Source organism: Coturnix japonica, chromosome 4 (genome assembly GCF_001577835.2).
Source record: "Coturnix japonica isolate 7356 chromosome 4, Coturnix japonica 2.1, whole genome shotgun sequence".
Classification (NCBI taxonomy): Eukaryota; Metazoa; Chordata; class Aves; order Galliformes; family Phasianidae; genus Coturnix; species Coturnix japonica.
In genome coordinates, this window is record NC_029519.1 from 19023153 (window position 1) to 19046113 (window position 22961).

The following is a 22961-nucleotide window of genomic DNA, read 5'->3' on the forward strand; positions in this document are numbered from 1 at the left end:
CTATCTAGTGCCACAGATCTCTCACATATTAATATAGTCTGCTGTGTTTAAACATATCTATTGTGCACACAGCACAGGAAATTAACAGGAGATAGAAACAATTGGGAAAGTATGACCTAATTGCTATCACAGAAACATGGTGGGATGAATCCCATGATTGGAATACTCTGATTGAGGACTACAGGCTTTTCAGAAGGGATAGACAAGGAGGAGTTGCCTTCTATGTTAGGAAGTGGGTAGATTGCGAAGAGCTGTGTCTGAGGAACAGCCACAATTATCTTGAGAGCTTATGGGTGAAGATCAGGGATTGGTCCAGTAAGGAGTATCTAGTGTTTGGGGTCTGCTACGTCACCAACCTGGACTTCTGCAAAGCCTTTGATATGGTCCCTCACCACATCCTTATCTCTAATTTGGAGAGGTGTGGATTTGAAGGATAGACTGTTCAGTGGATTAAGAACTGGTTGGCTGGTCACAGCCAAAGTATTGTGATTAATAGTTCTGTGTTAAGGTGGAGGCCGGTCTCAAGTGGTGCCCCTCAGAGGTCAGTCCTGGGACCAGTGCTCTTCAACATCTTCATCAATAACATGGATGATGGCATCAAGTGCACCCTCAGCAAGTTTGTGAATAACACCAAGTTGAGTGGTGCAATCAATACTTTTGAAGGAAGGGAAGCCATCCAGAACCTTCTCATGTTTGTCATGAGCAGACCATATATTTAAAAGCATGCCATAAAAAGTGGCAAATTGCACGTCTGGATTTCACTTTGAATCTGTTCTAGAATTAAAATCTGTGTAAGGTCTTGTTCTGGATATGTGCTGTGTGGTAAAACCATAAGGACAGATAAGGCTCTGCAAGCCTCCAACCCTCTGGCCAGGAGTCAGCTAGAGAATGAGCCAGCTGGGCTGACAGAGTAGTGTGATGAAATGCAATGTGAAGATGACATGGAACAGCTGGCCTAAATTGACTACTTTTCTTTGATAGCAGTATCAAGTTACTAATGGTGACAATCAAGGCTCACATGGCTTCAAAACTCAAAAAATCTTTTTTTCTGAATCCTTATGAGCAGAAGAGAACTGTGCATCAACCTTTTGTTGCATTAACAGCTCATCAAACCCAGACAGCTCTTAACAGTGTTTCCTGATGAACAAGTACCCACTATTCAGAGTCAGTAGAGGTGAAGGTGGTAACACAGCTAACTCAAAGTGGCTTCTGTTTATGAACCAGAAGAACTCACAAAGTACGTGATTTTTTTTGCCTTTTAGTGTTTGACATTTTTGAGAATTATTTTTCTTCTGCACCATTAACTCATTAGCTTGAAATATGTCACCATGATAGAAAAGACATGGAGGGAAACATTCATTAAGATAGTGTTAATACAATGTTGGGAACAGTAATGTTGCAAATTTAGTGTGACACAAGTACTTTTACTAATTCTGTAAAAGCCAGAGGAAAGTGTCATCCTAAGTGGATATTATTATAATTTATATACCAGATCATGTAACAAATCTAATTCTTGCAGCAAATGTTACGCATTAAACAAATTGAACTGTTAAGCTATCTGACTAGCAGCTAATCAAATTAAACACAGTGACCCAGCAACAGGCAGAGGCAACACATAACCTTGTTCAGTGCAAAGGCTGTTCCTGAAACTGGCAGAAAATGATGGTTACATACTCATCTTTAGAGTGACACCTGATATGACCCTGTGACTGACTGCCCTTTCCATGTGCCATTTGAGACCAAGTTATTGCCAACAAGGGAACCAGGCTTGTATGGGAAGTAGGGGAGAGAGCTTTGGGACTCAGTAGGTCAGTTTGATAGCTGATCTTGATGATCTTGAAGGTCTTTCCCAACCTATCATTCCTAGTATTTTTGCAAGCATGCTCCCTCTTCAGAGTCTGTGCATGCAAACAACATGAGTGTAAAGTGAAGCTGCCTGGTGTAATGGCTTGTGGTAGCAATGGTGGGACACCCCTGGTCTGTGCAGGTTTTATGGTAGCATTTTAAGATCAATTACGTCTATTATTTTACATTATCACACTTCAAAGTTAAATGCAGGAAAACATAGTATTTTGCTTTATATTTAGATGATTATGTTTATGTAAGTGAAACAGTTGATCACAGCCTGAACCTTTGATTAACCATCTGAGGCAAGCAATGAGTCAGCTGTGGGAGCACAGGTGAAGGTAATTGAGCTGTGCTCCTGGAAAGGGTAGAGCTTGACTCCACCTCTCCCAGATCCCATTTAAGGGCTGACCACCACTAAAGTAGTATCTCTTTCTGGAGATTGCTCCTTTGTTGTGTTCTTTGGTGAGCCTTGACACTGGCAAGCGCCCTTTCTTGACTGAAGGCCTCAGAGTTGGTGAGTCCTTTTCCTTAGATACCCTCTGGCTATCTATTCCAGCTATATTTGTATTATTCCAGCTGTATGCTATACTTTCAGCTGTACAACACTATACTTGTATTATTTCCACTGTATAGGATACTTACAGCCATGGAAAGGGAAAATGCAGGATATGATGTTAAGTGGCAATCTTAGGGCTGCATGTACACTAAGAACTTACCCCAGGTGCCTTCACTCACTCAGAACATTAAAATTTGGCCTTTTGGAGCCCTGAGGAAATACATCTTATATGATTAAGGAGCATTTCTTATTGGAGATGCACAAATGCACTGGACAAAAATGGCAGAAGCAATTTCAGTCTTTTCCCAGCCTTTAAACACTTGCCTTTACAATGTCAGTTTGCTATGAATACACAGATTCCCTTGCCCCTATCCACACAGACATGTATTCTGTGAAGTCTGACTCCTGCTAGCCAGAAAAGACCTCTGATGTGTATATGCTTCTATAGAGGGCTGTGCACATCACCTCTCATCTCAAAACAGCATATGTATTTTTTTCTTTATAAAAACATAGAAAACATGTCTTTAAAATTTCTAGTTGCGTATCTTCCTTGGCGTGCTCATTTATACTCCCTTTAAAGGTCACATTATTAGAGAAAATTCTGCTAAATGGAATCTATGCAGCCTATTACCAGGGCACCTAGTGTATCACAAAGCCAAAATGAAACCAAGAAGGTAACAACTGCTTATTGAGAAAACTATACATGATCTGGCTTTAAGAACTGTCAGTTTCTCAACAGATTTTTTTAAAACAGAGTCTTTTTCTATCTAGAGCTACAGCCAGAGAATATTGCCTTGAGATCTCCAGCTACACAAGAGCAAACTGCATTCTTTCAGCTTCCCTACATAAACAGATTTTTAGGCAACAATCTAAATTACCAAGCTGCTAATAGCAAATTAGGTAGAGGGTATTAAATAGCAGCATGTAAACTAGATTGCTTTTCTTCCTGGTGCATTAAAATTTTCCAGGACATGTTTTGTTGTGGGGGGTGGGGAGGCAGAACATTCTGTCTCATTTTACAAATGTGGTATGAAACAAAAAGAGAAAAAACACTCCCCTCTCCCCCAGCTCTCCATGGAGGAGACTCATCTTTGCACATACAAGAAAAACAGCCACCCACACACTGGAGCCCTTCAAGCAGAAAGCACCTGACAGGAATTTAAAAGTAGATTTTCAATGGCAAAGTTGGCAGAAATCTACATAAAAGTAGTCTTTAAGGGAAGGGTACTATGTGATATGAATTAGATGATCACATTCAGCTCTTGGTGTGTTGGTTGTTTTTTTTTTTTAGCTGTAGAGTCTAAAATTAGATTTTTGTTATCGTGATCCTGCAGCTGAGGAATAAGAACAAAATATAGGGGAGCACTATATTTTAATAGAAGAATCTTGAATTCATTAGAAATACGTGCTAGCTGATTGAGGTTTTCAAAAACTCCACTATACACTGAGACAGCAGTATGCATGGAGCATTTAAATGTAAATGTCAAAATAGTCAGTAAGCAAATATGGAAATAGCAAGTTGTTTACTTGATTTTTATGGTTGCCTTATTAAAGTAGGTGAAGTGTTTGCAGTTTTGCTTTTGGAAAAAAAACAAGGCATTTTGATAAGAAGTATACTAATTCCTCAAAGAGGTTTTCAGCACTTCATCGCATTGTATTTCTTATCCTTTACACCATATGGTTACATTAAGTACTTGCTTCTGTCTGAGTTAATTCTTCCATAATTAAAGAGGAAGGAAGTAGTTACTGCCATTTAAGACCACACTTAAGTTTTGTATTGCCATAGCCTGGTTTACACAACCTGAATTTAAGCAGCTTTCTTGGTTTTTGTTTTTCTCCTTTCTCATTGTAAAACTGAAGCTATACCTCTGCACCTATTTTGTTTTCTCTCTGGTGAAAAGAGACTTTTTAAATGGCTTGCTAATTAGCAAGCTACTGATAACTGAATCAGGTAGCTAATTTCACTCTGGCTTTTTTGTCAGACTTGATTTGACTCTTCCACGTGTCAGTGGCACAACCATGTAAGTCCCTTTCCTTGGGGAGAGCTTCCTCCAATTTGCATCATTTATTATTATAATAAAAACTGGACTTGTGCATTGCTCTGTGGGTGATGAACATTTTTTTCCACAGCACTGTCACAGAGATATTTTGTACAGAATATCTGAGGACAACTGAGATCTTTTTGCCTACTGCCTCTCATATAAATTAGCCCAGAAGCTGCTGCGTTAACATTGAAATTCAGATTGCTCTGCACACCCCCAGGGGCCAGACTTTCCAATGTCCTGAACATATGCAACAAGCCAGTAGTATTTGCAGGTGCACTCAGTCTGGCTTCTCACCCATTAATTAGGGAAGCATAGATTGCTCAACTATTAATACATAGAACAACAATTTCACAAGCTCCTCATCCTTCTAACGCTCATAGAAAATCATTACTCACAACTACCATCTTCCTTTTTTCTCTACTAGTGTTATTCATAGATGCAAAATACAGCAAAAAGTGGATTCATTTCTTCCTAAAAGAAACAACCTATGCTGTCCTTAACAATGACTTTCTGAGTCACCACTACGTGAACATCTCTGCCTCTAACTGCAACAAGACCCCTCTTGGCTTCAGAATTCAGTCGTAGGGGTTGGAAGGGACCTCCAGAGATCAAGTCCAACCCCCCTGCCAAAGCAGGTTCCCTGCAGTTTTGGATTCCTAAATGATAGATAAATGTCCAAAACAATCAATCTTAAAGTTATACCCTCAGGCCTAATTTCAGGATACACTCTTGCATATCTCAGACTTCATAGCTTCTGCTAGCCCCATTTCTGTCAGCACACAACAGCAGTGAAGGACAGATGCTGCAGCTGCCACTGTGTGAATTCTCGGATCTCTCACTCATACAGGTTTTTGCTGTAAGCATTTTTAAGCTTGTGGTAGGTTTCATTTGAGAACACAGTGAGAAATAACTCTCTCTAACTGTTTGAATGTAAAACATATGTCTGAGAGTGCTGTGAAAAGTCAAATGTTACAGCTAGTCACAAAAAAATAACAGGTAGTGTAGATGAGTATATTTGATAAATGCAAGCACTGCATGACACTGTTGCCCAGACATGGGCAGTGCAAAGGCTTTAAATAATTCTGTTCTTCTCTAAGATTTTTAAAGCATTTGTAAGTGATAATCAACCATAGGGGTGGCTCTGCTCTACGCAACTAACAGAAGATATGCACAGCTCTCCCAGTCTGTCACTGCTCCTGGTGTCTCAAAGATCCTTGTCAGAAATGCACTTCTTACTCCAGCTGCATTTATTCAGCAAAAAACAAAGGTATACTTTGCTTAAAGCGAGGATTAAGTGAAACCACTGCTACCACAACAGTGTTTGATAGGACAGGAGGGTATGGCCTCAAGTTGTGCTGGGGAGGTTCAGGCTAGATATTAGGAAGAACTTATATTCAGAAAAAGTGGTTAGGCACTGAAACAGACTGCCCAGAGAGGTTCTGGAGGTTCTGGAGTTGCTGTCCCTGGAGGTATTCTCAACAGTATGCATGTTACATAGAATCATTCTTTTAATTTTTTGGTATGGTTTCTAGCTCATAAAGGAACTTCAGCATCAAACAGAGCCTCACTGTGTTTCAGTTGTGAAGACACATAAACCTGGTGATATTGCTCTGTATCTGAATTTCTGCTATGTTGAGCAGAGAAGAAAGGTGCTTGAAAAGCTGGTGTGTAAGATGTGTTACACTGAGCTCCCATGTATTTTGTGTGTCCAACTCCTACAAAACTTCAAGGTTTTGGAAAGTTAATTCATATTTTTCTATGCCACTGATCACCAAAACAATGTCATCTGTGTAATCCCTCCCCCTCTAACACACTGCTGCACCACCAGCAGGTTTTGACAGTAAAATCCCAGCTCCTGATTCTTGAAAGCATGACATTTCTCACCTCCAAGAAGCACTGCCTCTATCTGGTGGAGTAGAATTTCGGAGGAAAGATAAAAGGATTATGTGGAACTGAATGAAAAATAGGAGAATTGCTCTTTATGGCTGTTTTAAATCATATCCTGTGGACTTTCTGAATAATGTATGCAATGAATAGCTTGCAAATTTGAATAGCTCATAGAAGATGTGCAATTTAACTTTTTAGTGTCATAAAATTCTAATCTTAGGAAACTTTCTAGTAAACTACAGGGAATTCTTTTAAACCTTTTCCAGAAATGAGTTATGGTTCGCACTGCAGCACATTACCTGTCAGAGTAAAACCTTGCAATTCTGCCATGGTACACACATTTTCTTTTATGACTTTATAAAATGCCCTGTAAACAAACATTATGAATATATTACCGATATCTGAGGTCTTAGCTTGTAAAAACCCCAGTGTAGCCACAGGACAGGTTCCAGTGTAGTTGATTTCTTGTAAAGGAACATAAGTCAATTGGTGCTGATTGGGGATGAGGCAAGTTGCCAGGAGAAGTTAGCATTCTTTTTAATCTCTGCCTGCCATTTGTCATTGGGCCAATATGAAAATTTCCAACACTGCATGAACTTCATGGCTCTATTTAAGTATTTGGCACTTCCACAGCATAGCAATTTCAATCACCTACTCATTTGGAGGGTTGTTCTACATTTTTTTCCCATTTTTGGAAAGGTAACTAAGGAGAAGAAGATAAGAAAAGATAAGTTGTCAGGTCTTTTTCTTTTTAAATCAGTCTGGCTGTAGACCTAAGAATGACACTACAAAGACATCTTCTATTGTGTACTGCATCTGGCTGACATGGTGTTAGCTTTTCCCAGAGCAGCCATATAGTGCTAGAACTTCATTGATATCACAGCAATACTTTGAATCTTGCTGAGCAGCCCTAGCACAGCACCAAGGCTCCCTCCAGTGCCCCATAGCCAGGAGGCTGAGGGCAAGAGGTTGGGAGGGGACATCACTGGGGCAGATGACCTAAACCCACCAAAGAGATATTCCGTACTGTATGGTGTCACACTCAGCAATAAAAGGGAAATGATAAGCGGAGGCTCTTGTCATGAAAAGTCTGTCCTCCCAAACACCTACTATGCACACTGAGCTCTCGTGTCCCAAGATGTGGCTGAACATCACATGCTAATAGAAAGCAGGGAAAAATGAACATTTTTTCTTGGCTCCCATGTAGCCTTGGCTTGTTTTTAGCTCTTTCTTTCACCTGTGGTTGAATTCTCAAAGCAAACACTAATATTTCACAGAATCACAGAATCACAGAATGACCCGGGTTGGAAGGGACCTCAAGGATCATGTAGTTCCAACCCCCCTGCCTGGCAGGGCCACCAAACATACACCTTTACTAGATCAGGTTGCCCAGGGCCCTGTCCAACCTGGTCTTGAACACCTCCAAGGATGGGGCATCCACAACCTCCCTGGGCAGCCTGTTCCAGGACCTAACCACTCTCCTAGTAAAGAACTTCTCCCTAACATCCAACCTAAATCTTCCCTCTTTTAACTTAAAACCATTTCCCCTAGTCCTGCTATTTTCAGCTAAAGTTATATTTTCTCTGCATCACTAGGGTTTACATTCATTTTCATTTCCTTATTACTAAAATTTTCCTCTGATACATAATACCATCAGATTACTGATTATTAAAATATGAAACCAAACTTTTCCAGTATTGTTTTAATCACAGTAAATCTTGAAAACCATTAAAGATTGGACTAAGATCAGACATTTTAAGGTAAAGCCAATTTTAATGGCACTTTTTTTATAAGTTGCAAGAGATACTCAGGAAGGAAGTTGTTTTCTCTTAAGCTAATATGCTCTTTCTGAACCCAGACACTTATTAGTGTAATTATAAAAAAAATCTGTGCATTAACATACTCTATTAAATTTGATTTAAACCATTTAAGGAGGGTATAAGGTATAAGAAGTAAGTTATTTTACTGCAGGTGATAATCACACTTAAAATCTTGAACCAAAGGCAACATAAAGTTAAATATATCGTCTTAGGAGGCTGAAATTACTTCTGAAAATGTAAGTTTATAGATTTCTATCAGTCTACAGAAGGGGAAAGCAGACAAAATGTTTCAGGGAATAATAATTTTAATGAAAAGCTATTCAGTGAAAAATAACAGTCTGAGAGCAGTAACACCAAATGGAAATATACTAGAGAATGTATGAATTCCTTTGTAAATTAGTTGACTTTTTCTACCCAGTGAAACCATCAATAGTTGTTTTCATCATTATTAACTCATTTTGCAATGTGAAATTGTGCTGTAAGGGGATTGAGATAGATTTATTCTTACAGAGAAGGTACAAACCATAATGACTTTCATTTAATAATAATAATAAAAATTAATCGCTTTTTAAAGTGTTGTAAGAAACTAATCAGAACCTCTTCAAGATGAATTCTTTATTGGTTGGAGAACACAATTTGTGGCTGGCTCTTCATGAACTTCTTTTAACATACTAGATTTTTTTAGGTGTTGTAGATTATAATATCTCCAATGCATCCTGTTTCCAGCTATTGAAATGTTAGCTTTAACTTTTATCTCATTAATTTTATCCACTTTCAGTACTGAAATACCAGAAACAATTTTGTTGCCAAGATGTTATCAGTATTACATAATGCTCCAGAGTGTTTTGAGCTTCTAAATTCTTAGCTGATGATGAATATTTTCATTTCAAGAGATAAATTTCTAATATCTTGCAACTCACTAAGCAGTTGATGAGGTTTCTGCATAATTCTGAAACATTGTTCTGAAATATTTCTGAAGAAATTTTGACATGTTTTGTTCTAAGAGTTGACATTTTTTCTCTGACAGCTGAAAACATGAAATGAAGCTGAGGACATGTGAAAAATACTGTGACAAATATGTGCTCTGTTTGTTGTTGTTGCTGATTTTTTTTTCCTTTTCAAAGCCTTTGCTCTAATGGAGTTACAATTTTGGGAGCTTGAATAACCTAGGTTGATACTATGACATTCTTCCAAAGGACTTAAAGGAATATCATAACACAGGAGATATTAAGCTAATCACACAGTCTGGTAATTTATAGGGCTACTGTTTCAGATTCAAGATCATCTGATAACATAAAGTAATTTAATTCACTATAAACAATGAGATTCTGGATATTTTCATGCTAATACCACAGAGGAAAAAATGCCCCTCCCACCCCCCTTTTTTTTTTCATTGAACATTTGTACCAATAGATTCCTTGTTATAATGTTTAATGTGTATAAAGTGTATCCCATTAAGGAAAACAGTCTGTGACCTTACCATAAAGAAATAAATATTGAGAGGTTTTGTTCTGCTTGGTAGATGAAAGAAAGTAAAAATACAAACTCTGACATGAAAGAGACTTGACAGACCACCTACAGAAAAAGAAAAGAAAAAGAAGGGGGGGAAGAGGGGGAAGAAGAATGTTAAGGGGTTGTTGTTTTGTTTCTACACTGAAGCAAACAAAAAAACTGTATAAAGTATTTGCTGTATAGACAGGAACATCCAGGTGGGTAATATGGCTATAGCAGCAGCCATTTTCTAAATCAGCTTCAGAAAACATAGCTACTTAAGTGCATGTTATGTGTTATTAAAATATTTGCCCCTTCTCAATTGTTAAGACCTCAGATAGCTGATGGAGAATAGATTTTATCCTACAGAAATATTGTGCTGAATTACAAAAAAAAAAGAATAAACAGAAACTCGTATCTGCTTTTTTTCTCTCTCTCCAGATAGAAAATAAAAAGTGCTTTTGCATTTTCTCCATCCACAATCAGACCTTAAATTTAAAAAATGATTGTTTAGAAGTTATTCCAAAGCCAGTCTTTCACTAAAATGGGATTATGATGGGAACATGCAATTCCACGGCTAAAACATACAGATAGTAAACACATTATGCATGGCCTAAAAGGAATGACATCACTGATGTTTGAAATTGAGGACTTAAGAAGGAACCATGCCAAGCCACAACATATCTGGAGATAAACACTAGCTGCAGATGTGTATGTCTGGAAAATATAGTGCCTTGCTACATGACATCCACGCATTGTTATTGTGAAGGAGGTGTGCTGCAAGGCTGCAGCTGGCAGCTGTGAGAAAACGCATCACTTACAGCAGAGACCTTCAGACCTAGGCTAGCGTTGCCAGCAGCTGAAATTCCTGGAGCTGTAAACACTGTTGATATTGTCTAAAGATAAAATAAAATAAAATAGTTCAGGAAGACCTGACAAATGTGCTCTTTCCCCTGCATCAGTGTGGTAGGGATGGATACTGTTTTATACACATGGCTGGTTGTTCACTAGTAAAGTACCAATCCAAAAAGGCTGTTTAACAACAGTTAATTCCACTTAACACGGGCTAGGAAATCATGCAGGGAATTCACCACCAGCCTGGCCACTGGGGGAAAACAACTGGTGTTGCCACCTACAAGGAACTCAAACAGCTCAGCATCCACCTGCTCCCAACAGGTGGGCACCCAGCATATATTACAGATTGCATAGAGAACAGCTGAGGGATGATACCCTCCCTTAAATCAAGCTTGTTTACATTTACTTGAATAGTGGCTTACTTAAATTCTTTACAAAGGAGTAGTCAGAATTTGAAGAGAAGATTCTGCTTCATGGGCTGATTCTGTAAGTTTTTTTGATTTAATGTGGTTCTTATTTCCTAGCTGAAAGCTACTGTTCAGGAGCAATGACTCAAGTGGTTTCTCTTGTGTCTGAAAATAGTAATTACATTCCCTATTCAGTTGTGGCTGGTCTTCAATATGGGGAAAAACTTATATGAATGGTTTAGGAGGCGGGTGTGCTTCAGAGACAAAGACATGATAGGTTACCATTATTACAGAAAGTGTCAAAGCAAAACTGAAATCTCTATATTGTTAGCTTTTATTTTCCATAATAGCTTCAGATATCTTAAATATAGTATTGTCTTTAACTTTATCTCCTAAGAATCAGTGGCTGATTATGTGAATGTTTACTTGAAGTTTTTCATTTATGTGCTGTTGTTTGTGGGTTGTGGTTTTTTTGTTGTTGTTCTTTTTTGTTGATCTGCATAGTGAGAAAGTAATTTACTCAGTAGGCATTTCATTTTTGTAAAGTTGAATCCTGATGAGCTTGTAACTAAGAAATGTGGTAATACTGAGAAAGAATTCCTCTGTAATTTTTCGTTGGACAACTTTTTCTGTCACTGCTATTCTTTGCTGGAATGAGAGTGAAACTGGAATTCCAGTGTTACTGGAATCTTGGTTTCAGAAATAAATGGGCAATTTAATCTCTGAACGTCTTTAGCAGTGTGTATTGAGGTGTGGAGCTGAATGAAAGTATTATTAGTAATTTAAAAGTATAGGAGAAAAAACAATCTAATAAAAAAAAGAAAAAATGAATATTTTTTAAGTGCCTGGCAGGAAGAAGAAAATGCACCATTATACAGACTTGTTTCCCAGAACAGAAAATAGCTTTGAATTAATTGCTCTGAAGTTGAGCTGAAAATTAAAAGAGTGGTTTTATAGAGCACTCACTGAATGTAGTAGTGCATTAAAACTGCAGAACAGCCATTTATCTTAATGTTAGTGCAGTGTAATGAGTCTGTTCATTTATATATTGGTGTATATCTACCTAACAGTTGTAAAGATAATTAAACAGATGCTTTGTTTGCATTACCTTCTGAAGGTAACTTGATATATTCTGCAGGAAAGCTGTTGGCAGAGGAGTTAGCTGTGCATCTCAAAGCATTGCTTTTAACTTGGGACTCTCCCCTCAGCTGTAGCATTAACTCCTCAGACCCGCTACATCCCTGAACCTGTTGCAAGAGAACTGCATTTCTGAGCAATATGTAAAGAGTTGCTTGATTAACCACGGACAATAGAAAAATATGTTACTAAAGAAATGCTTATTGCAGCACAGCTTCTTAGATTCAGAGAGATGGATGAACTATAATGATAACTAGTCCTTCTTCTGATAGGTTAATCAGAAGCCATAGCATATGATTGGTAGGAGGTTAAGATTGGGTTGCTTCACTCATGTATTGATAAGATATTGTTAGTGACACTAGACCTCATTATTAATAAGTCAGTTAGTCTGCTACAGCTAGCTTAAGTGCAACACAAAAAAAAATCTGAAGCATTCTTTTGTGGTCAGTATTTCAAAGTAGTACGCAGTTAAATTATCTGCTACAAGAATGTTTAAGTTTTGTCAAGCTGGTATCATTCCATGGGAAAGTCAGAAGAGAGAAACCAGCAGTGCTAATTAGATGCTAAATAGTCTGGATGCTGACAAGTTCTTTTCCAGTAAATCCTTCATTTCCTGAAGGGAGAGGTTGGTAGTACAGTGCTAGTGTTGTGGTATGTTCTCCAAATCCTTCAGCATTAGAGCACTGGAACAATAAACAAAATATAGGATTCTGTGTGATATACTAAAAAACATTAGGACCTAAAGTCAAGGAGCTGCAAAATTAATTAGTGTCATGTTTTATAGCAGAAAACCAGGGCTTTTTTATTAAAGCATTTAGTGGCACATGAAGAAATAATCCTTCTCTTGATACACCAGGGGAAATGTTTGTGGTTCTAAATGTGTATTCTATAAAAGACACCCCACAATTAAGTGTTTCCCCCTATTCAAATTAGCGGATCAAACCCATGAAAAGATTTGCCCCATGCGAACAATGACAATAGCTGCTGCATTATGTATGTTTATTTTCAAATGAAAAACACTTTTGTATTCTTAGCTAATAATCTCTGCCAATTTGGCCTGATTGATTTACTGCACATCATTTGCCATTGCTGTCCAAATAATCTGTATTCACGTCAATAAAAGACAGTGTCAACAAGTGCAATAATAGTGCACTTGTTTTTTCAGTGCTCCAGAAAGAAAAGACATCCTGGGTTCAGAGGGATCCTGAAAGAAATGCTGTTAATGAATGGCCTTCCCAGCTGTGCATGCTATGGTAAATGAAAAGTCTCCCCAAGGGTATTGCGTAACAATGTGTCAAATGTCCCTTTCTTCCCTCCTCCTTGGGTGTTGTTGACTTCAGTGCTGTGGCGCAGGATACGGGTTAGCAGAGAATCAACCCCAATATGTCAAGCGAAGCCAAGCGGTTTTATCCCTGTAGGCAAAGTGACTCTAAAGAAAAGCTAGATAATTTTCATCTTTTTCAACTCTAGTTCATTTAATCTAATGGGAGTAAGTAGTTAGCAAACTCCAAAGAGCAAAGAGGAAATTAAGTGCTGCGGCTCTTCACTGGTGCTTTTATTTTCCAACCTAAAATAGTAACTCCCTGAAATAGTAACGGTGCTCTGAGTCTTCCTCAAGGGCGTTCCACATTTCAGTGAAATCCAACATTTCTTTCGTTTTTTCTCAGCCCTGGACCTCCTACAACAGGGTCTGATTTGGCATCAGTCTCCGGTAGGCTATCCATGCCATCTGGAGAAGAGGCTTTCTGCAGAGTGAATGAAACAGCTGCAAGAGTGTTTTTAGGCAGGGAAGTGAAAAATGTGGCATTAGAGGATTTGCAACTATTGGAGTGTTTTTCCAAGTATTAAGGGACTGATTTTACTCCCTTTTCACTGAAGGCAACATCACTCATTGCACAAACATCTTTTTTTATAACATGGATTATTTGAATCACTGGATTTTTCAACAAATTCCAGAGACTTTATCCCAGAGCCACTATATTTCTATGACTTTCAGTAATGTAGTGGAGATGGAATAAATCTTTGATGCTCTTTGTGTATTTAAGAAAGGGTAAAATTATTTCCAAAATAATTAATTTTTTTCTGGTCCAAAAGCTTTGTCAGTTCCCTGCCTCCCTCTTTGAATGATCTCTTCAAAATTCTTAGCTTTTTTTTTTTTTTTTTTTTTTTTTTTTCCTCCTCTTTGGCCCACGGTCACTCAAGTCTATGTTCACGTGAGTTTCACAGTCATTCCCATTACCCTCAATCTGCAAGTTTTACTTCAAGAGCAAATGTTCTATACCCTTGGACTTGCATGGTTTTCTTATTAGGAGTTGTATGAAGCTATTCCAGCATGTGTTGTGTCACAAACTTAATTTTGTATTGTATACTTTACCCAGTGCAGAAACAATGTGTTTTTCTTCTCAGATAACAGAATCACTGGTACTTCTGTAGTCGCCTGCAACCTTACTTACATTGCTGTCTGTGTGCAACTCCTCTCCTCCTTGCCCTTTTTTCCTCGAAACTAGGCAATCCTTTTAATCATTTCTCAGAAGGATGAACTTGATCCCTTCTCATAGCAGCAGGTTACTTGTTTTGCACATTGTGTTCTCTGCATGTGCATAAAAATTTGGCCTAAGCCAGGAAACATGACCTATGGAAGCAGCAGCATGCTGCTAGTGGTTGCCTGGACTCCTTGCCTTGTGCACAGGTATTTCAGCAGGGCAGAAGTGATGAGATGTTTCTTGGTATGGAGCATGGATGGCTATTACCTCTCACAAGCGCATTTATCCATTGTCATGGGTGCCTCAAGGTGTGTGTGGCAGCCGTATCTGTTTCTAAAGCCTTAGGTCTGAGAGATTTTAAGGTTGATCTTTCAAGCTCTTTCCAACCCAAACCACCCTATGAGCAAGGGATACATTCTAAGCCTTAACTACAAAAAATTACTACAGAATCAGAGCTTCTGGTTTCTCTGAAACAAAAATCAGCAAAGTCTTCCATGATGCTCACAACTTTCTAATACAGCCTATAAAATAGTAAGTCTTCTGTTTTTAATGTACTGTACAAGCCTTATGGGGAGCAGCTGAGGGAACTGGGATTGTGTAGCCTGGAGAAAAGGAGGCTTGGGGATATCTTACTGTTCTCTATGGTGACCATGGAAAGATGTGGCAAGGTTGAGGTTGGCCTCTTCTCCCAAGGATGAAAGTTAGTGGCCTCAAGTTGTTCCAGGGGAGGTTCTGGTTGGATAGTTGGAAAAACTTCTCCAAAAGAGTGGTAATGTACTAGAACAGGCTGTCAAAAGATGATGGAGTTACCATCCTTGGAGCTGTTCCAGAATAGTGTAGATGTGGCACATGGGGACATGATTTGGTGGGCTATATTGGTGGTAGGTGGGCAGTTGGATTTGATCTTAGAGGTCTTTTCCAACGTTAGACCTTAGAGGAATTTTCCAGCCTTAAGGATTCTATTTCAGTTTCCAGTTTAACTATCATTTGTATGTTTTCTGTGACACAAGGTCAACTTTGCTTCCTAGGAATTTCGAGATCTGTACCCTTCCTATTGTTTTCAGCCATGTAGCATGGTTTCTTGCCTCTGGCCATGCTTAGTTCTGGCCTGTACCCACTCGTTATTTTCCTTCAGCACTAGAACCTTTACTTCCACTCCATGTACAGTAATAAACTGATACATGCAGTAGATAGGAAAAGCTGTATGAAAAGTTGCTACTTTTACTTCTCCTGTCAAAGATCTTTGCCTGGAGGACTTAGAAGAGCAGAGACAATTGGAAAATGTGGCTGTTAAAAATGAGTTTTTTAACTTCCTTGTTCCCCTTGGCTTTATGTATGAATCTACTCCTTTTATTTAGTGTTAATGAAAATAGTTATGAGGAGAAGAATTTTTACAATTGCTGTATCCACTCACTTAAATTAATAACAACGGTGGGAGAAATCTTAAGGAACACAAAAAATATTTCAAAATAATATTGAAAACTTTGGAAGCCTGCTTGTGAGTGACTCCTTCAGAAGGAGTTTGTGCAGAACAGCAACGTACAGGCTTTACAGTAAAACTCTACTGGATGTGCTCTTTTATTACATAACAAAATTCATTTTTGGCATTTTTATCATAGCATTTGGTTAAAATTTGGGTTGCTGACTTATAAAAGCTCAAAGGTTTAATTCAAGGTAATATTGATTAAATAGATTTTCAGACACTATTTTTTTTCGCAATTTAGTGAAAGTAACTTAATTTTTTTCTGGTATTTACTTGTCTAGCACCACAAAAGAGACCAAAAACGCTTTAAAGATTGCTTGCTTTAAAAACAAACAAACAAAAAAGTCAAGGTTTGGAGCGATGATTTTATAGTGAAAACTGAATATTGGTCAATTCTTTCATGACTTGTGATTGAATTGTGAAGTTCATATCAGCCTTAAGCTCAGTTATATGCTGGCTGAGAGTGCTAATCTTTGAACTCTACCTTTAAGTTAAGCCTGTGGTGGTCGGTTGTTTAACTATTACTTTCTGCCTATGCTCTCTAAAGAGAGAACTCCTTAAACATATGAGGGATAATTCAAGATCTTTTCATATGGCCCTGTGACTATGCTTTGTTCCATGCATATGCTTGGTAAAACAACACAGTCAATCATTCTTCACATCCCATAAATCATTTTCTTTCCTCATTACACTGACTGTAATGTGCCAGTCCTTCTGAGTTATGCTGACAACAGGAGCTTGTTTGAAAACAGACAACTTTTCTTTAAATAGCAACCTAACTACAAAGGGAAAGGAGCAAAGATCATTTCTCTAAGGGTTTTCAGTTTTATTTGCTTTAGATTAAAAAAAATATATTCAGGTTTTCATCAACATAACTCTGTAAAATTTCCAGAAATACTTGCAGGTCATCATCTGTGAAATGCTTAGCATTCAGTAGATTCATATATTTGAATATATATATATATATATATATTCATATATATTTCACCATATATTTGGGTGAGTGCTCTTCAGGAAGGGTGGTCATTGCATTATTCTAATATTGCCTTGTATTCTTGGGTAGCAAGATAGGTTCATGCAGTATGGGAGTGCTGCTGGGGAAATATTCATCTGTCATGAATGCTATAGTACAAACCACGTGTAACTGTAGCTATGTGTTATGGAGTGCCATAACAGACCTTCAAACACCGTTGCATATGTCCTAATATCCCTAGCCATTAATTTATGTAGTCTTTACTTGTTTTGAAGGACAGATATAAACTGTATTCTGATCTACACTTACATATGCATTCTACCTAAACTTCAGGGTTCTGCTAAGCATTGGCAGAGTAATGTAGAGATTCCTTGCTTCCCCTCCTCACCTTCCCCCCAGTATGAGCTTCACTGTTAGCCACCTTAATGGCATGCTTATTCTTTCACAAGTATCCAGTTCACTTCCTAGTTGTTAATTTTCCCTAAGGCTATCTGTATTTTTATTTATTTATTTTTTGCTTTTCTTTTTCCCAAATGGAAAAGAACATATGATTTGTTATTTAATTAATATTATTGATGCTTGAAATAAAGCTGGGAAATCTGTTACTTAAGTTCTCTTTGCTTGGCTTCCCCTCTTTCAGTTTTTTTCTTCTATGTAATTATGGACCCGAAATACAAAGCTATGAAGTGGTATCTGTTTAGGTAGTAGCATGAAGCAAAACTGGTGTTACTCTGAACAATGTGCGTGAATCAGATATGGATCTCTGATACTGTTGTTTATCTCTAAAGGAATTGCTATGTTAGAGCTATGGAAACATGGGAGAGGTAAAATAAAATGTGCCAAGAAACTAAAAGCCTGGTGTTTCCCATTTTGCATATCATTAAATTGTGGAGTAAATGTATCTAATGATTTTCATACGTTACATTTTAAAATATTTGGATCAATTAATTTTTAAGCTGATTATCAGGTTTCATTAAGAAGACTTACCTTGAAATTGTAAACATTACACAACATTCATTTAGTAGTAACTTGCTATCTAATCAGTATCAAATGTGTGATTTCTAACTATGACTGTCTGCTTCCAGCTATGACTTTCTGAATATAGTTTAAGATGGGATTCTTTTGTCTTTTTTTTTTCCCTAGAGCATTTCCGAACAAATTCCAAGTCTGAGCTCATAGTTCTTGATTTAATTAATGTTTCATCTACAGCAGATCACATTCTTAATTTAATGTGACATGTTATTCAGTCAGAATAGACCAGCCTTTTCATTTGCATGTGTTCGTCCAAGCTAGTCAAATAAGTACCAACTGAGAAGTATTTTATAAATTTACATAGAAAGAAAAGCTAACTTTTTGTTGTTGATCCAACTAATGACAAAGCATATAGCATATGACAAAGTTGATGACTGTAGCATATATTTATGCATTTTATCTATCCTGCTTTTTATTCATGTAAGATGCCATTCCTTAGGTAAATGTTTGAATAAAGGAATAATACATTTATGGCACAAAATCAAATAATATCAAATGATGACATGCTGTTTGAATACCAGATTTTTGTTGTTAGCTCTTCCATTATAAAAGTGCATCTCTAATACTTTAATGGAAGAAAAAAGATATGAAAAATTGTTAGGTATTAGACGAACAAGAACAGTTTCTGTCTTTGCCATTTCAGTCAGGGCTACTCAGGAAGACACTTGCATTTTGTTTGGCTTTCCTACTGCAACTACTTCATATTGAAAGTACAGTATCTTTCCAAAATAGAAGGGTGTGGAAGTAGGCAGAGAGCTTGGTTGAGTTTTCCCAAGCAAATGCCAAAACCAACACTGAAATGAAACTCTTTACTCTATTTAACAGTTTTATGGGAGCAGAGCTCATAGTTGAATGGGAAGGTAAATAGCTTAGAAGTATTTAACATTAGTAAAAGCTAGTGTCCTCATCTAAGAACAGCCTTTTTTTTTTTTTTTTACAATTTTTCTCACTTAAAAAACAAACTTTTTCTCATAACTGACACAGTGACTTGTCCCAGGGTTTCCATCTGCATTTGTTTAGTTAGAAGAGAGATTTGTTTCTTTGTGTGAAAGAAGGACAAGCTATAAAGTAATGAATGAGTGTGTTTCAACTGACATCCAGCTGTGGGAGTAAGTACTTTAGAAGGCCTATTATGCATCTATTGTAGCTAACAGCAGTTCCCGAGACCATTTTCTTACCAAAATAGAAATTAGATAATAGTCAATCCTATTAATAGTAAGAGATTCATGTGAATCTCCCAAAGCTCTGGTGACTGAACTGCTGTAGGAAGATCCAGATCAGTATCAAATGGTTTCTTCCACACAGCGTGCAAAGATGGTACGTTGTCTTAAATGCAGAAGTCTTGTGGGTATGGGTGAGGAATATTTTCACAGCATATTGCTTTACTTATGACAACTAATTGTCCTATGAAGAGCAATTTAAAAGCATGTTATCACCTACACTTTGACACAGTATAAAAGAAGAGGCTATAAAAGAAGAGGCTATTTCTAGCTATTTATAATACAACTACAAAATTTTGCTCTTTCATTGCTTCTAAATAGATATTTATACAAAATCCATATTAGACAGCCAACCTTGAGTGGGTATTTGAACTATTTTCATCTTAGCACTTTCGGTGTTTGCTATACTTGATTATGTTTCTTCTTATTGCTGATGTAGTTAGTATTCATCACCTTTGTCTTATGTCTGGACAAGACATTTGTCTATCTTGCCTGGACAAGATTTTTCTAACAATGTGGAATTATATATATAATTGTTTCCCTAATCAGTTTGTCACCTCAGTAGAGAATTAGGTAGGATGTCTGGAAGTTGTATGTGATGGGATTTGGTGTCCACTGCACCCTTTTCTCTCATATGTGTAGTTTAAACTATGCAGTCACCTGGGTCAGATGACACTTTTATTACCACTTTTACTATTGCAATACTATAATCTTTTTTACTATATCACATAAAAGATAGAAATACTTGCTGTCTGGGTTGGGTGAAATGAATTCCAATTAGTTGTATTATTTTAACTGATGATTATGTAACTTAGATGGTTCCTTGGTCAGGTTCTGCATTTTGGCCATGAAAGGTACATTTTTCTGATATACTTTTCATGATAAGATTAGGAAAGGGATTTGAGCATTATGAAGAAATCGAATTTATATTGACCTGAGTATGCAGTTCTCCGTCACAGCCACAGAGATGGGAAACTAAAAATCAGAAGTTTCCTTGAACGTGCATTTTTCAGCATGCTGTGAGAAACTATATGCAAACCTGATTACAGAGTCTCATCCACTTTAACCCCAACTATATGGATCCTTTGAAATCCTGGGGACCTTTTTAGGTACCAGCAAGGGCAGATTTAGCTTTTTACTATGGTCAAATGTCCTGTTTTCATCGATTCTAATCCTACTTTCTCCTTTACCAACATTAGCCTTTGCAAGGAGCTCCAGGCTGGATTACCTGGTGGAGTCCAATTTACTCTGCTACTTCTGTCAGAAAGGTTAATGAAAGCTATTTTTGTACAATTTGTCAAAAGCTTGCCAGAAATGTGCAAAGGGCTCAATCCATATGAAGCATGGATCAGCATATATGCGCAGGGCTGAGCTGTTTCCATTGCCACCGCTGCCTTCCAACATGCTCTCCAATGCAGCAATCTGACTTGCCTCTGCTCACAAGCAAAGATTTGTTGAGGCTGTTCTTGCATAGTTTAAAAATGCTGGTCTGAAACTGATCTGGTCCCTCTGTGTGTTATTGCTGCTTATAAAACCAAAGGACCGTATGCCTACCTCATTCTACAGCTAGCATGAATAAAAACCCTCCCCCTTCACGTTATTCTGTTAGACTCAAATATTCAAAGTAATACTTTCACCTTTGCTCTCGTAATCTACATGAATGGAGGTTTTAATCCTTTTGCAGAGAAAAAAAAATATGCTTATTGTGAATAAAGTGAGATTTGCTCCCGGCCTTTCAGAGCCCTGGGGACTGTCTCTGATTACAGCAGACTCCCCAGGCAGCAGACAGAGGTGTAATGAATCCCACTGGATGGTAGCTGAGGCTGGATCAATTCAAGCTGGAAATCAAGTGTGGATTTTTGACAGTGAGGGTAATTGCCTTTGGAATTACTTAGCAAATGATACAGGTGGTCCCAAATTGTTAATACTTCAACAATTAGCACTTGGTGGTAGTTTTTATTACATTTTAATTAAACAGTAATTAAGGAAAGATGTATGGGCTTGTGTGCAGACCTAACAGTTCTATCTGGGTCCAAAGTCTAACATATAAAGAGTAAACTGCTTTATTTTTTAAGTCAATTCACATAGCAGCATTTATTTGCTCTTTTTTGCTATTGCGTTTGAGAAAATACACAGGAGACAGTCTAATGCCATGTTAGTCACAAAGCAATTTCCCTCCTGGTGGAAGAAAATGTCTTTCTTCTTTGAAATGAAACTAGAAATACAAAGGGAAGAAAATAATTTTCTCTTGCTTAGGTTTATCTCCTTTCTTGTATTGTTAACCATTTCAAAAAGCTTCAAGCCACTTCACTTGGCTTTCATGCAGTATTACCGGAAAAGAAGCTAACAGCATGAGGCTACAGTCATATGACTGAAAGCAGAGAACAAAATCCTGCTCTTCTTTTATACCAAGACAAATCCAGAGCGACTATTTCAGAATCAATACACTTTTCTGTAGGTATCTTAGAGAAGAAACAAGAAGTGGGAAAAAGATCACTAATATTTAAAAACAGAAACAAAACCCATCAACCAACCAAGTAAACAAGTTTTTAAAAATAACATTCAGGAATTCTCTCACATGTTTTTATTTCCTAGTCTCTTCCTTCAAAACAGCCGTGAGAAGTCAATTGCAGATTTACAGAATCCTGAAATTCTTTTGTGTCACGCGTATGCTTTTGTCTTCTATCACAGTGCCAGCTAACTCTGAGTGTCAAAAGAAGCCTATTGCTTTGCAGTGTCACTTACAGCTCTCATTATGATTTCTTTTGTTCTTGTTCTGGCATTAATTTCTTTATGAAGAGCTGTCAGCAATTTTGAAATGTTGTTCTACAGACTTGAAAACCTGCTCCAAGGTTTTCATTGTTTCCTACTCTATGTGCAGCTGAAATGGTAGCAGACTTCCTCGTGGTCAATTTTGCAATGGTTTCTGTTTGCAACCATCTATTCTGGAAGTTCAGAATGCCAAAAAGTAAAACATCAAGGAGTATTAAGGATAAAACTATAACTACAGGTCAGTAGTATTCTGCACCTTGGGACCAGAGAAAGCTGTATCAATCCCTTTGTGTTAACATATATATAACCTCTTCCCTCTTCTTATTCAAGGGTCCTAATCAAGGGAATAGACATTAGCTTCTATAAATCAATATCAATTTGCATGAAATTTGCTTCATCATTCTTCCTTTTTTTTTTTTTTTATTCCATAGTTGCTATCCAATTACAACTGGTATGAGTCTAATTATGCTGCAAATTAACATATGACATTTACATCTTAAAAACTATATGCAAATCATAGTAAATTCTATGATATTTTGAAGTATTTCTGCTTGACACAGCAACTTCCAAATGCTGTTCCATGAACCCTTATGGCTGAAACAGAGAGAGGATGATGACAGTGAAGTTAAAGCAATTACTTTATATACTTCAGCACAATAAAAAAGCCAGCTTATTTTAAGGCATGCTTTATACAAATCATTATAACTGTGATAATCAGATAATGGATTTTGTCAATGTACTCTTTCTTTCTTTGGCATTTTCTTTGAAGAATTTAAACATTGCCATACTTTCTGGCTTTTCATGTCATGCATGAGTGTTGTGCTTTTTATTTTACCCTTCTGAGGACTTCTTGTTCTACCCACATGATCGACTTGCCATTCTTCATGAAAAGAGACAGAGACCCCTAACAGCATACCTCCATTTGTGACTGTAGGGATTTCTTGAGCTATTT

The 22961-nt window shown here is 37.4% G+C and overlaps 1 long non-coding RNA gene across 5 annotated transcripts in view; it reads left to right on the forward strand.

Moving 5' to 3' along the window:
• The first annotated feature begins 10370 nt into the window (after positions 1-10370).
• The window catches only part of LOC107312974, a 46362-nt gene continuing 33771 nt past the window's right edge, over positions 10371-22961 (forward strand). For 2 of the 5 annotated variants that reach the window (XR_001554709.2, XR_001554711.2), the window contains exon 1: positions 10376-10988. This is a non-coding gene — a long non-coding RNA (uncharacterized LOC107312974). Of the gene's footprint in view, positions 10989-22961 lie in introns of all 5 variants that reach the window. The other 3 variants (XR_001554710.2, XR_004307235.1, XR_001554712.2) reach the window with 3 other exon arrangements.